The sequence below is a fragment of the Cylas formicarius genome, unplaced genomic scaffold (genome assembly GCF_029955315.1).
Source record: "Cylas formicarius isolate icCylForm1 unplaced genomic scaffold, icCylForm1.1 PGA_scaffold_7__23_contigs__length_41026272, whole genome shotgun sequence".
In the NCBI taxonomy this organism is placed as follows: Eukaryota; Metazoa; Arthropoda; class Insecta; order Coleoptera; family Brentidae; genus Cylas; species Cylas formicarius.
In genome coordinates, this window is record NW_026844352.1 from 7,767,165 (window position 1) to 7,782,705 (window position 15,541).

Sequence of the window (15,541 nt, forward strand, 5' to 3'; positions counted from 1 at the left end):
CGCTAAAGCTTTTATAAGTTGCCAAAGTTCCGAAACGCTTTACCTCTAAATAAGTTATAGTTTAGCAAAACCGCGAAGTTCGGTTTTATTATTCTACTCTGGGTCCGTGTTTTAAAACTTTTGTCGACCAATAAAACAATCCCCCATGCGCGGAATCGTTGAAAATTCTTCTGTCTGTCTGAATTTCATTCGCCTCTCTCTCTCTCTCTCTCTCCCTCTCTCCCCCCTCCCCTCTCTCTTTATTTTCGTTTAAATTCAAAAGCTTCTAAATATTAAAAAAAAATGGTGACAAGAAACAAATTAATATGATTAACTCAATATTTGATGTTTTGGATGTTTGGTTCCTGCTTGTTCTATATGCAGGAATTTCTATATATTTAAGGCAAGACCTAAGGTACATGTGCCACCTTTCGGAAATATCTAACTTAAGAATAACGCAAAAAATAAGTTTTTCTAGTCCCGTCTGTAAAATACCTAGCCCGATCTAGCGTACCGAGAGCGTCACTTTACCATGTTAGTTTTCCAAAAATCCGAGCCACTTGGGACATTTATGGGAGTTTACCGCACGGATTTGGGAGTAATCGGATGTTTTCGGCGATATTTCCCACGCCTTGAATTTTGACGTTTGTCAATTCTGACGGTCATATCAGTGAATGTATTCGTGTTGTTTTGCGAAAATGTACCCAAAAACTAACGTATATAGTATAGTATGCAACACGTTCGGTAAACTTTTTAAGTCACTCGCTTAGTAAACACTCGCTCCTCTCGTGTCAAATGCCGTTTACTGCACTTGTGGCATAATATACTGTTTTCAACGAAATCGATCATTACTACTCCGCTATTATCCTTTCCCTACAGTCTACCAAAATTAAAAAAAGTAAACAATTATTTTCAAAAAATTATAAAATGTCAGGTTGGTACAACATCTCAAAAACTGCTTGTTTCATCTTTCGGGCTACATGTGCATTATTCATCGCTCAAGTTTTGTTTTGCTTTTGTTTTGTAAAATGGAATGTTTAACATGAAGACAATGTTGTTTTCTTGAACAAAAATAATAAAAATAAAATAACGGGAACAAAATTAAAACAAGTTTTAACAGAAATAATGAAAAATATGCAAGGAAATATAATACGCACTAAATATAATTTTTAATACCCACTTTTAGCAACATCTATATGTCGTACCAAACCAAATAATCAAATTATAGTCTATGCTGTTTTGGTCTACATAAAAAATTGTATTGCTAAGAGTATTTATCTAATTTGCTGGACGGCTGTAATAGAGGGATTGTCTAATGTTAGAACTTTTGGCACCTGCCATAACTTTAACAAAGCTTGTTTTTTAATTGCAAGCATTGAATCAAAATCAGTGAAGGCATACACTAGGGCACTGACTCTTTTAGTGTTTTTTTTTAACCACCTTAACAATCCTAGTTTTCTGAGTGAACTTGACTCCCCATTTGCTTTTGCTGCGTATGCGGATTGCTCATGTATGAGGAATAGGTTTTTAATTATTAATTTTATTAATCGACCAGCTTGCAATATGTTACGAATATGCTGTGTGTTATTTCCGCCCTTTTTATATGTTTCATTTATTTACCTACAACGCGACCTCGTAAAACGTATCGATTTTTAAACCCAGTCCTTCCCTGGACGATTCGGAGCGCGACCGAAATGTCACGAAGTTATTAAATATTTTTGTTGTCGAAAATGTCAACAGAAGCGAAGATATTTCGTTTGATTATCGGACCTACTTTTATAGAGCGGCAAAGGAAATTGTAGTGGAATGTTTCCGTTGGAAGTCCCGTGTTAAACTGAAATGTTTTAAATGTCAAAAAACGGAAGGTTAATTAAACGGAGAATTTTGTCCTCCGTCGTTTCTCCTAGCGCAGTTCATTTTCAATAATTGTCTCCATTTTCGACTTTGATGTTTGTTACTATGTGGCAGGCATCTAAGCCTGATGGAAGTGGAAGAAAACACAGAATGTAGATTCTGTCACGAAGAGGGGGAAACAGCCGCACACGTACTGTGCCACTGCGAAGGCCTAGCGAGAATGCGTCTCCATCTGCCGGGCGATACCAAACCAGAGGCAGAGAGCTATCTGAGGGAGCCATTATCGAAGTTGTGGAGTCTGGTTAGAGAGACGAACCTAGATAAAGCCCTATAGCTATGGAGAGAGAGAGTCACAATAGATCCTCTGGGTCGCAGTGACGGACAGGCTGACTGCTAGCTCTCCCAACTGTTAATCTAATCTAGTCTAATCTACTATATGGCAATTGACTTTGATTTGTGATACTAAATAATATACACTCATTACACAAGTATCAAGTCTTAAGAACAAAACTCTAAATATCCGGGTTGACTTTAGGGAAAAAGCAATAAAATGAACTGCTTTGTTAAATTAGATAAAATGATATATTAGAATACAAAGAAGTGCAGCCAATTATTTTGATTAGTTTTGCCGACAGAAAATTACAATTTTTTAAAAGATTTATCTGTGAAAATAACACCCGACAAACAATGATTATCCCAACCGATCACATTTGTCTAATGCGAGACTACCAACGTTAAACCTAACCTGGAAAGAAGATAAGGAGGAAAGGCCACCGCCAGATGAGAGAGAGGAAAAGTCAGCAAAAGAAGATAAAGCAAGAAATACCGAACTAAAAGAAAGTGACGTAAAAGTAGGACTAACTTCATTATAACAAAATCCAGAGAAAGGGTGTTCTAGTAAAGAAAAGGGGGAAATCACTAAAGATAAATAGTATTTTTTTGTATACGTGGGAGGATTTTCTTTATTTTCAATATATTCTTCAATATTTAGTCTTAAGTAGGAAATAGCTAATTTCCATTATCAAGTCCATTATCAAAGAAGATGCCCAAGTATGTTGCCTTTAGGGTAGGTTTAGTATAGATTTGATTTTTTATGTTATTTGCTAAACATGCCTTTGTATTTTGCTTCTTGCAGAAGACTAACACCATTTCTTACAATTTGTTGCAAACTTGTTTAAATTTTGTTTATTGTTTTGTTGATTTAAGTTGTACTTCCACGTTTGGTTTACATAAGGGTATATTGTCGTCTACACATTGACCAAAATTACTAATTTGGTCTGCATCATTCATTGAACAAAAATTAGGCTGGAAACACCGAACTTAGTAGCAGCCTTTTTTTCTAAAAAAAATGAGTTTTCTACTACTGTGATTTTTTTATATCATACTATTAGTTTGATCTATAAAATTTAAAATTTTAAAATTGAAGAATTACGTTTTAATTAGTGACGTAATGGACACAGAACCATCAGAAAAAATGTCTATTAGAAACATCCGATTGCCCCCAATCTATGACTAAAGTAAAAGAAACGCTCGAATTTGCTTGACAGGTTTTAAATAAGAGCACATTTTAAAGTGACCCCTTGCGCACGCTTAGTGAGTATTTTAGATAAATATTTTATAGCCAAGATCACATTTTAAAAGCACATGATTACATGGACATTATACTACTTTGCGGGAAAATTTTTACCTATCAGATGCTTTGGGATTTTGGAAATTTCAATTTTGAACGTTAAATGTGGTTCTTTGCTGTTGGTGATTTTGCGATTTGTGAACTGTTTTGTTTTTAAATATCAATTAAACCATTATTTTTAATGGTTTTGAGCTGTTTACTGTGTGGAATAAGCAGTTACAATTATCTTAACTTCAGTTTTTGTAGGTAAGCCTCATCTAAATGACATCACATAGCTTAAACTGAAAGCTTTGATATTTCCAAGAGATTGACTGAATCAAGTTATGGAAAATTCGTCCTATCGCCTCAAGCTGCCGATTTCATTTTATGAATGGATAGTCTTGTCTATTTTAGATATAATGCCTTTGATTTTAGAGTAGTATTTAAAAAAAAAAGATTGAACTGAACTCAAGTGAAGTTAAGAATTTGTTAGTAACCGTAGAGCGCTAATAATGACTCGGAGAGTGCTGCCAAAAATTTCAATCTATGATCACAATGTTAAAGTATACGTATGTCGATGAGGGCTACTCTTTTAAAATGTATTTCTGGGCTTAAGATTTTCTTTAAAGTTATGCACTAGAATTTCTCAGTTAACCGTTTTGATAAGAGGAATGGTTAATGAGACTGCATATTCAAACGGACATCTGGAAGTAGCTAGTAGGCACATTAAAGATCCAGCGAGAACATTACAATATTACAAAATGTGTAATTTCGACGAATTTTATTTTTTGCATAAATTTCCTTAGCATTTAGAACTTACCCAGTGCCAGTAATTTTAACGAGTTAACAAAAGACAGCGATCTGGAGGACTGCGGGAAGAAGAACAAGGCGATCGAGACATTGGAGTGCAAGCCAGTAACTTGGTTTTGATACGCTAGTGAGAAAGCGAGGTAACAAGCTGGACCATGTAGTATATAGCACGTCGACACATACGGATAGGTACCTGCATGCCAACCTCTCCAAGGTAAAAGTATGGGGTCATCAAAACTCTGGCTGAACGAACTCGAAAGATTTAAGAACCGAAGTACCTCTAGACCGAGTTCGAACATTTCAATGGACTCGACAGCGTTAAGGTCACAGGAAACCGACCCATTACCTCTCGAGCATATCTGGCATACATTTCAAGGGTTACAGACAGGATTAATAAGGTTCTGAAGAGACAGCACATGGAAATATTCTTTAAGATTACGAGAACGATCTGGCATACCATTAGAACAGCGAAGCATAAGAGAAACCCATTTTCTCGTGCAGGACTCTACCGCATACTGTGGTTCCCGCTGCCATATTGGAACTGCCAAAAGACCGATGTGAGTGACACTCAAGAAGCATAAAGCTAGCTGCCGGCTGGATAAATTAAGAAGTCTGCTATTGCCGAACACGCTCCAAGCAATGGAGATAACAGGATACACTTTGGGAGCTGTAGGTTGCTGGCATCAGTCAATATTTGTCAGAAAAGACTGGTAAGGAAAGCCATCGATATCCACAAACATTCGAATAATTTCAATAAGAACCAAGAGACCGTCAGTCTCGACCCGATCTGGAATCTGATCCTTAGGACTGTCCGAGCCTTAGCGATCAATAACTCAAGGTCATCCGAAACGGAAGTCAACCGAAGTGGAACTAGTTTCGTAGTCAACTGAAGCAGGAGGATCCGTCAGCCTACTAACCAAGACAACAGTTCAGTTTTAATTTAATGTCGATGTTTAGGTATAGTCAAATCCCTACATGAGCGGGTTTTTTCGTTTGTTGATACAATTTTTAGGGGCCCGTTTTTCATTTAATTATCCCGTAAATATTTCAATGTTATTTCTGGACATCCCTATGTAGGTATTGCTTTAACTTTGTTTATAGGAAAATATGTTGTATGTGCTCTAACACTGGCAGAGCAACAAACTTATTCCAGTCTGCATTTTGCGCTAGTAAGACTATTTGCGGATATAATATTAACGGCAATTCATTAGAACAACCGTATTCGCACGGCTAATTCAATAGTAACCCGAAATTATGAGTTAGGGGCCGCATAGAGGGAGGTAACCGGATTTAATCCGATGTAAACCTCATTGGCTATGCATAACTCTCGCGATTCGGGATCCCTCGAGCAACACCGAAGCGAACTTATTCGGCAATTATTGCGAAATAAGCTCGATATAAATTCTCAACGCTCCGACGACGCCGCCGACGTAACCTTTAAACGCCGGAGCGGCGCGTAAACTGCGAGTGGCGGAATTTTAACGTTATATTTGTTTCCGAACGTTGATTCGCCATGCATAGTTTTCATACTAAGTACACTGAATTTAAAGTGAACCCGCCCTCGCGCCGCATGAAAGAGTTATGCATTTCGAATTAAAATTCGCGGGTGGTGCGAATAAATTTGAATTTATACGATGCCTCCCCGGATGAAACAATCTGTCCGAAGGCCGGTCTCGAGGGATTTTAAATTTTCGCATAACAGCAACGCGAAAAACAAGCGCTAAACCCTATGCGAAAGTTAGCAACACCGCACACTGGAACTGCTCAGTATTCTCACGGACATAGAGGGTGTTATTATTATGTCATCATCTTCCTTTTGTCCATTGTCAAACATAAGCCTCCTTCAGTCTTTTCCATTCTTTCCTATGCTGTGCTGTCTGCATCCAAGTTCTACTTAATCTCTCTTCATCTCATAGGAGGTCTCCCTATACGTCTTTTATCCATGCGAGACCTCCACTCTAGTATTCTCTTTGTCCATCTGCCAGCCTGGAGGCTCCACTTTTGCTCTGTCACGAATTTCTTCGTTTCTGATTTTATTTGCGAGATTTAGTCCCAGTATAAATTTTTCCATTCTCAGTTTCATTTTTGAGGCTTTTCTGAGTGGTAGCGTTTCAGCTATATCTATATCCATATCTTTCGGTTTTCCAATGATATTCTCCTACTCGGCTCTGCTGTTTGGATTTATCTACTTAATTTCCCTTCATTGCACAAGTCTACCAGTTGTATTGGTTTTCTTTTCCTATTTGTTGACTGCAGAGCATGTTTGTCATCATTTTCGTCTTCAGATAGTTTATATGTACTCCGATTTTTGACGTGATTTGTTATATATAGTTCTTGAACCATGTCCCTTATGTTTGCGAAATTGAGGACTACATCATCTGTAAAGCAGAGGGAATCAACACCTTGTCGTGGTAAGGGGCTCAGTAACCTCATATGAAGGGAGCGTTACGGGTGGTCACTCATCCCGATGAGGCCTCAAAGTGACAAAGGTGAAGTTAAGAAGATTCCCATGTAGCGAATGATTCCGAGTGCGCGGCTGTAAACAGCGTGTGTACTCCACTTTAGTAGCCGCTGAAATCAATACTCACCAAGCCGCAGAGTAAGCGCGGCTTCTTTAGTAGTAAAAAAATAGTCAAAAAAAAAACTTTCATCGTAAAATTTTGAAGTTATTTAATATTTTTGTACAGTTCTGGTTAAATTCCACATTACGTAAATTATTTTCGGCATAAAAACAATAATAGCATAAAACTCGATAAAAAGACAAACATCAAAAATTTAAGAACAAGAAAATTTGAAATACAACAATACAACAACTTTATTCAGGTAATTTCGACAGAGAAAATTACAAAAAAAGGCAAGAGTGAACTGCCCAGACATATCTGCTTGCTGATTTCCATACTTATCCTTACAAAAAGAGGACGTACCTCAAAATTTCCATATGGTTTAAACTGAAATTCTCTATTCGTTAAGTACCTACCTATATATAGAAAAAAAAATTCTAAACCCAGCTTTATTGGTACAATGTCCTTGGCAGTTCCTGCTAACACCGAATAAATACTATACCACCTTCAAGCTTTGAATGACCACATCTATAAATCCTTAAAATGCCATATTCGTTAAGTACCCACCTATATATAGAAAAAAAAATCTAAACCACTAGCAAAACTAACAGCTAAAAATGCCAGTACATTTTCGAGAGTAACCAGGTTTATAGATTTTTGGACAGCGGTGGTGGATCAAGCGCCGCGTCTTCATATTGGTCGAACTCGCATTAGTCAGTTAGTGGCTGATGGGTATTCCATGATAAATGCCGTAAATTAATCACAGGCAGCATTTTTGAAGTTTCTCAATATGTTGCGAGAATTAGCTGTCAAGCAGGACCCGCCCATACACGACATCACAGCGAATCAACACAATTTTTTTAAGATTTCTAGTTACGAAATGCCGTGAACTATACAAACCTTTTAGTGATCAATAGCCCTTTGTGTACAAGCCGAGATGTGTTTTCCAAAGCGAATTTTGGTGACTAAACGTAACTTCAAATTTTTTACTTCGTGTTCTAATGGCAGAGAAGTATTGCCTATTCTTGTGAATACTTCGGTAAATAAAACAGGATCTAAAATCGAGTCTTGTGGAAATCCACTTGTTATGTCTAGCAAGCAGACTCGACTTTGTTCAAGACCACTGATAATTCCAGACATCTAGTTGGCATCACTAGCAACTAGCATTTTGACAGGTGTACGTCGTTTAACAAACTGGTTTTATGATATACTTTCAAAGCAAATTGAACCATATAAGAAATAATATTTCGTTCATTTAAGAAGTAAATAAATATTTTTAACAGCTCGGACGCAAGGCGCAAAAATGTATTGTCAAGATCTATCAAAACATTGAGCGCATCACCTACTTCACCAGTAAAGTTACGTCTTTGTTTCTTTTGCATTGCAGCCCTTTTTTCGTTTTTGTTATCTCATGTCGGTCTGATCGCTGGTATTGGTGCTTTCTAACAACTCTAACCCCTTTAATATCACAACTATTTACTGGATCAACAGATGTACTCTGTTTCGAATTGGCAAATTTCCACCCTGATATCGCTTTCAACCATTTAATCTATTTGACGTGTGCCCTCTTGTAAGTATTGGTCTAACCTTGCGATTTCCCCAGATTATTTTAAATAGCATCTTACTGTGTAAAATCGACACTTCTTAATAATAAATATTTATAAAAAAGAAAGAAATGCTTTTATTCAAGAGTTTTGAAATGGATTTAAGTTACATTAAAACGCTTTGGACGCTATTATTGTGCAAAAGTATTAGCTTCCATTTTTATCTATCTATCACTATTTGCTCAATTGCTCAATTGCCTATTGAGCAGTTCAGAAGTTTCTAAATGTATAAATATTTAAGAGAAAGCTTAACAACAGTCTACCATTTCAATAAACAGACATTATAACCGATTGCTTGTATTTTCAGGCGACCATAAGTTGGTTGGTTCTCGTTCGTTGCCTTTTGCAATATCCCATGTATCTTGCTTACTGACACAGTTTCGATTCTTTTTATTTACTCGAAAATCAGCGCCGGCATCACCATTGTCCCAGTTGTCTCCGAGGAGAAAGCCATTGTATCTTTTCTTTCACGAAATGGCAAAATCGCAATTGGTCCGCGAGAAAGGGGTCGAAAAACGTAAAGGAGTGTATTCATTTTCCCTTTTCCAGTTGCGGCTCCCGTATATTTCAATGGCAGATACGGATCTGATTGTATCAGAGGCGCATTACCGCCCGCTCTTAATTGATTCTTTGAAATAGCCGACGCTCTTGGAAAAATAAACGCTTTTATTTCCTTTTAAGTGGAATTAAATGGCTCCGCTCGTTTTTTATGTGGGCGTTGGAACGGCTTTCATCTTAATTTTGGTGCTTTTTTTTCGATTTTAAACAAACCGGGCGGCGGCGGGCCGATATGAAATTTTTGTCTTACTTAGTTAATTTTAGAATTTCCTGATTGTTGCTCATTATACAGGGTTGTGGTTTTTCTATAACGCCACTTTTGGATATTTGGTAGTGGTTGGGATCGTATTGAGCCAGGAGACCGTAAACATGGAGCACGTTTATCGGTTGATTTAGGCTTAGCTTTCTTGAAATGACAGATCACACTTATGAACGAGAGGCTAGTGTAATACTATTTACAAATTTTCCTTCTTTCCTTCTGCGTCGGCTGCGACAATCATTCTGTTGGCTTCTTCAGAGCTTAATTAAAACAGTTTTAAACTCTCGACTGGAACCTTCGGCACTGTACTAACACACATTAACGCGTTTTACCACAAACCGAAACTCAATTTTACGTATTCGACGCGCGTTTCGCCAACCAAGTTGGCATCTTCAGGAGATGCTTAAAACTAAACTGAACTTGAAGAGTTTAGTTTGAATCTTCTCCTGAAAATGCCAACTTGGTCGGCGAAACGCGGGTCGAGTATGTAAAATTGAGTTTCGGTTTGTGGTAAAACGCGTTATTGTGTGAAACTGTTTTAGTTAAGTTTGATTTATTAACAACCAGCGCAGAAGGAATCCAGAAGATTTTAAATCGCTTAACCAGAAGATTTGTAAATCGCTTAACCAGAAGATTTGTAAATCGCTTAACGTGATGAGACTTTTGTTATTTGGCCTCATGGTAAAGAATCTCTGGGAGATTTTCTTAGACATTTGAACTCTATAAACCCTAACTTACGTTTTACCATTGAATTAGAAACTAATAATTACCTCCCATACTTAGATATTCTTATCAATAGAAAATCAGACCTAACATTGGGTCATTGTGTTTACATTGTCACATCACCGTCCGGCCTAAAAATAATCGGTTATCAACTCTTTTGTTCGCAGAGCCGTAAAACTATCTCAGCCCGAGTCACTGAACCCAGAATTAAAACACCTCACTTCTGCTCTCTTTAGAAATATACTCCTTCACAATTTTCGAACGGCAATAAGGCCGAAAGCAATCCCACACTTGCAATTGTTGTCCTTCCTTACATTCAAAACATCACTAATCAAAAGTTCTAAAGTCAATACCACATTTACCACTTGTCCAAAAATCTCTCAACATCTTCGATCTGTCAAAGACAAAATTCAATTTGAGATCCCAGGAGTTAACAGCATTCTATGCTTATGAGGCAAAGAATACATTGTAGAGACCGGAAGAAAAATATCAACTAGACTTAAAGAACATGAAAGAGCCTTAAGACTAAGACAAATAAAGTCAACGAAAAATCTAAATAAAAAAAAGTCAAGCATGCTACATATATTGTTTCTAAATTGCATTTCGTTAGTTAGTTGATACTCAGATGCCGTTTAATTATAATTCTTTGTTTCAGTTATCATGTTATCATATTATTACTAAACTTAATTTGAGAAAACGTTTTTTTCGATGCAGCAATGGACTTAAATAGTAAATGCATATATTTTTCCAAATTACCATATATTTCTGGAAGTTGGAAAAAATGCTTCCCTAGTGAAAATTTTATCATACTTTCGTATACAGCTGGTGAAGTTAAACTGCAGCATCTTGTTGGTCATACAACTAAATTATATTTGTTTTCTGGAGTTTTAAATTTATCTAAAAATCGTTTAGTAAGTTTGTTCAATGTACATTTTAATATAGAAATATATTAGTTATAATGAAAAAATTCTTAGTATGTTATCATGCCTCCTATTGCTACTATTTCAATAAGGAATATAGTTATTTGTTTTTAGGATTGATATTAGTATATTATGCAACAAGTGCGGTAAACGGCATTTGACTCACGAGTTTATTTGTCACGAGCGAAGCTAGTGTTTAATAAACGAATGACTTAAAAGTTTACCGAAGGTGTTGCATACTATACTTTTTCTACAACCGCTAGTTTTTGGGTACATTTTAGCAAAACGACACGAGTACATTCACTGACATGAAAGTCAAAATTGACAAACGTCAAAAATTCAAAGCGTGGGAAATATCTCCGAAAACATCTGATTACGGTAATACCCTGAAAATGTGGCCCAGATCCGTGGGACAAGAAACTCACTTGCTAAAGTGACGCTTCTCGCACATTAGATCGGTGTATAATTAGGTTTCTTGCAAAAGGGAGTAGAAAAAGTAATTTCTGTGTGTGCACATTTTGCGTCTTGTGGCAATTTCTTTGGCTATCGTAGGTTTGACCCATAATAGAGGAAAATTTATGCTTATTAATCATAATTTTAACCATTTTTCTAATGGTCATATTAATAATGTGTTGTGCAATTAGGATTCAGTTTAGTAAAAATGCTCAATGTCTTCAGTGTGGAATATATTCCATGTATGCTTTAATTGATTAAATTAAGAGCATTGTTTATTTTTCTCGCACTTTGACAAGTTTGCTTCAACAATTTGAAACCAATTTGAAACCAGAATTTACGTCATTATTAGTGAACAGTTTTAGTTTCTGTACCCTAGGAAAAAGTTCTATTCCTGATATTGATTTTGAAAACTCTTTTGAATGACTGTTTTTAAGTTAGTTGTTACATAAAAGGTTTTCCCCAAAACTTGTTTTACAGATAGAGGGCGATTACTTTTCTTGTATGCAAACAGTTTTTAATCTGTTTGTTTTCTGGCAGTTCACGACAAATTGACCAAACAAGTGCCAGGGATTAGAAAATTGTTACATTAAGTTTATTTGTTTCGTTCGTACTGAAAGTTTTTCTAAAAACCATTCCAAAACAATATCCATCAAGCTGTCCGGGAAAACGGTAATCAGTTTTAAAGCTGATATTAATAGAGTTGATAATTTGTGCGCCACAATGGCCCATTAGTCTTTGTTCCTACACGTAGCCATGGAAAATGTTTTATCGCTCTTTGATTTTATTCTACGACCTATTTTGAATATTTTTAAACGTATATTATACGCTGTCATTATAACGTTTAGCTGTAAGACTGGACAATCCACAACAATAATCAAGGCATTAGAAACATATATACAAGTAAATTACAGTAAATTAGGAAGTTCCACTCTTTTTCGGGTTATACAAAAATCAATAGACTGCCCACCATGTGCACGTCGTGACGTCAGTGCCGGTATTTTTTGTACATTCGTTAAAAAACAAAATGATTTCGTCTGAGCGTTAAAAAGTGATGGTTATGTAATCTGTAAAACCAATTTAGTTCGTTTATCTGGTACAAACATGGTTTGTACTTCACCGATTAGTAAGTAGTAAGTAGTAAGTAAGTAATTAGTAATAAGGTGCCAAAACGTTAGCTTGGGTTGGATGACAAAAAAAGGCACTAAACAGATTTACAACCAAAGCACATTTATCACAAGTATCTAAGTCATTCAGGGCTAGCTCGAGTATTTTTCCACCGTGTGCAAAATTACTAGAGTTACTACTATCATCTTGGTCGGTTAAGTTTTTTGTAATAGGCTATTATCTTCTAGAATGTGAAATCTTTACTTCAAAGCATTTGGGGTTGTATCTAGACTAAGACACTGAAATTCTATTTTACACTTTTTTTTTTATCTATAATCAATATTTCTTTTTCGACGAAGGCTTTTATGCCTACCTGTAGCTTCCAAAGATTTTTCCACGTCAATTTTTACCGACAGTTCCCCAGCATCCACAAGTAGTGGATTAAATTGATTTTCTCGTAATATGTGCAAAAAAATTCTCTAAATTCTTTAAAGCCTCGGTGGAAGAACGAATATCATAATCTTTTGTCTTTATTAGTTTACTTACAGAGTTGTTGATTCCTAACTATCATTATATAAATTCAGCACGATCCTATTGAATAGTTACAAATAAAAGTTTGTGAAGGCACAACAAATAACAGTGTTTGTGAATCAATCAGATTTCATTTGTGATTAACAAGGACACGGTAGTATTATTTTGATCGAAATTTTATACAAAGTGATGTAACTAATGCAAACTAATCTAGAATGAATGGGAAGTTAATCGATTCGATGGATATTAACCAAAACTAACCAAATTTGGAATTTGGAAGGATTGGATAATTTTTTGGGTTTGAATTGATTTGTACCTCGGTTTCTAGAATAAATAGTTTTTTGTTTCATATTTGAACGTATTAAACTAATGGTGGTGAAATTTTGTTAACACTTGATTTAATGAAGATTAGCAATGCTCGTGTGAATATGAACCCTTTGTAGCATTAGTAGACACTCCGCTGAAACAGTTTTTTTTTTATTTGAACTTATTAAACGTGAGGTTCCGGAATTTGGCAACCTTGTTAACGTGTCTAAATGAAAACAAGACAAACCTTAATTTTCATTTTGTTAACTTTCCTGAAAAACAAAAATAATTATGGCATTTCGGTTGAACAAATCTTAATAATAATAAAAATTATAATAATAATAATATAGATTAAAAATAAAATTAAAATTAAAAATAATATGGATTAAAAACCAGAAAGACGCGTTTGCAGGCTTAAAAATGACAAAAATCAAGGTCACAACAGAGAACATTGGAAGAGTTATTGGAAGGGTAGCAAATTGGAAAAATGGATGGCACATATGCCGAACCATCTCCTCTACATGGACGACCTGAAAATATATGGATCAACCAAAAATCACTTAGAAAAAGTTCTAAAATTAGTGCACAAATGACATAGGTATGACGCTCGGACTGAGTAAATGCCAGACGGTAATAATAGCAAGAGGAAAACTCACATCGGAAGCCCCTCTCTCTCTGAATGAGGATGTCACTATAAATGCAATGGATAACCAGCCCTACAAATAGCTGGGAATGCTACAATCAAACAAGATAGAACATGCTGAAATCAAAAATATCCTTATCGATAAATTCAAGCAAAGGGTAAATGTACTCCTTAAAACAGAGCTAAATTAAATTAACATCACCAAAGTCAAAGCTGACTTGGAAAATCTGAACCGATTAGTGCACACGACAATCTTAAAGTTCCGAGAACACCACAAAAAATCATCGATGGAAAGAACTACTCTACCTAGGCACGAAGAAGGAAGAGGTTTAGCCGACGTACTCAACACGTGCTACCAACAAATTCGAAACCTGCGCAAATACTTCCAGCAGAAAACGGACCACCTTCATCAAGTGGTCACGAAGGCAGACCAAGCGTTTACACCGGTAAATCTTAGTGGAGAAATTAAGTTAGGAAAACCAGATACGACTCCGGAAAAAATTAAAACGTGAGCCAACAAAGAACTGCATGACCGATACTAACGTGATAAACCGAAACACTGTCGACAAAGATGCTTCCCTTAAAAGGCTGAGGAACGGCTATTTAATGCCAGAAACAGAAGGGTTTGTTGTAGCGATACAAGACCAGGTTGTCAGCACTCAGAACTATCGAAAGTACATCATGAAAGAAAACATCGCATGTGACAAATGCAGAAAGTGCCAAGAACACTCGGAAACGATTGAACACATCCTTTCGGGATGCCCCAAATGAGCCGACACAAAATATGTAGAGAGGCACAACAATGTTGTAAACATTATGCACCTCGAATTGGCGAAGAAATACGACATAAACCTTGAAGATAAAAAGCCATATTTCTGACTCCAACCACCACCAGTCATCGAGAATAACAAAGCGAAGATTTACTGGGACAAAGTCATAATCACAGACAAGGAAATCAGGCATAATCGACCAGACTTGACAGTTATTGATAAGGACATAAATACCGCTTATTTTGTTGATATATCGATCCCCAAAACACACAAAATCGACTCTAAGAAGGCTGAGAAGATCCAAAAATATGACGATCTGAAATGGGAAATTAAAGAACTGTGGCACATGGAGAGAGTTGAGGTTGTCCCATTGATCATATCCAGCATGGATGTTATACCGACGGACTTGAAAACAAACATAATTAGACTGGGTCTAAATCGCAATACTTATCGTATGATGCAGAAGTCGGCACTCTTAGGTGCAGCGAACATTGCCCGATCGGTCCTGGAGGGGAACGCTTGAGGACGTAGTCTTGCTGCCCCGCAGCTGACGAAGTCCTGATAACCTGTAACCAGAGTTAAAAAAATAATAATAATAGTAATAATAATAATAATAATAATAATAATAATAATAATAATAATAAACCGTCTTTATTAAAAATCAAAACAGTACAAGAGTGGCGACATTCGCAAATTGCGCTCTTCCATATAACCACAAGAACCAAGACAACAGCACCAACACGATAACTGTCAACAAAATACACACCGGTATCGTAAGTACAAGAAATGGCGCGTATCATTAACTCATATGCTTTTGCTAGATACTTGAAGGACTTTATTGTGTCTAGGAACGC

The 15,541-nt window shown here is 36.3% G+C and overlaps 1 protein-coding gene and 1 long non-coding RNA gene across 3 annotated transcripts in view; one reads left to right on the forward strand and one right to left on the reverse strand.

Moving 5' to 3' along the window:
- LOC132705524 (teneurin-a) overlaps positions 1–15,541 on the forward strand; it is a 737,223-nt gene that overhangs the window by 62,357 nt on the left and 659,325 nt on the right. The gene's annotated exons all lie outside the window — the stretch shown is intronic.
- Positions 10,563–15,541, reverse strand: part of LOC132705517 (uncharacterized) — a 29,200-nt gene continuing 24,221 nt past the window's right edge. Inside the window, exon 4 of the long non-coding RNA XR_009619449.1 lies at positions 10,563–15,253. This is a non-coding gene — a long non-coding RNA (uncharacterized LOC132705517). The remainder of the gene's footprint in view (positions 15,254–15,541) is intronic.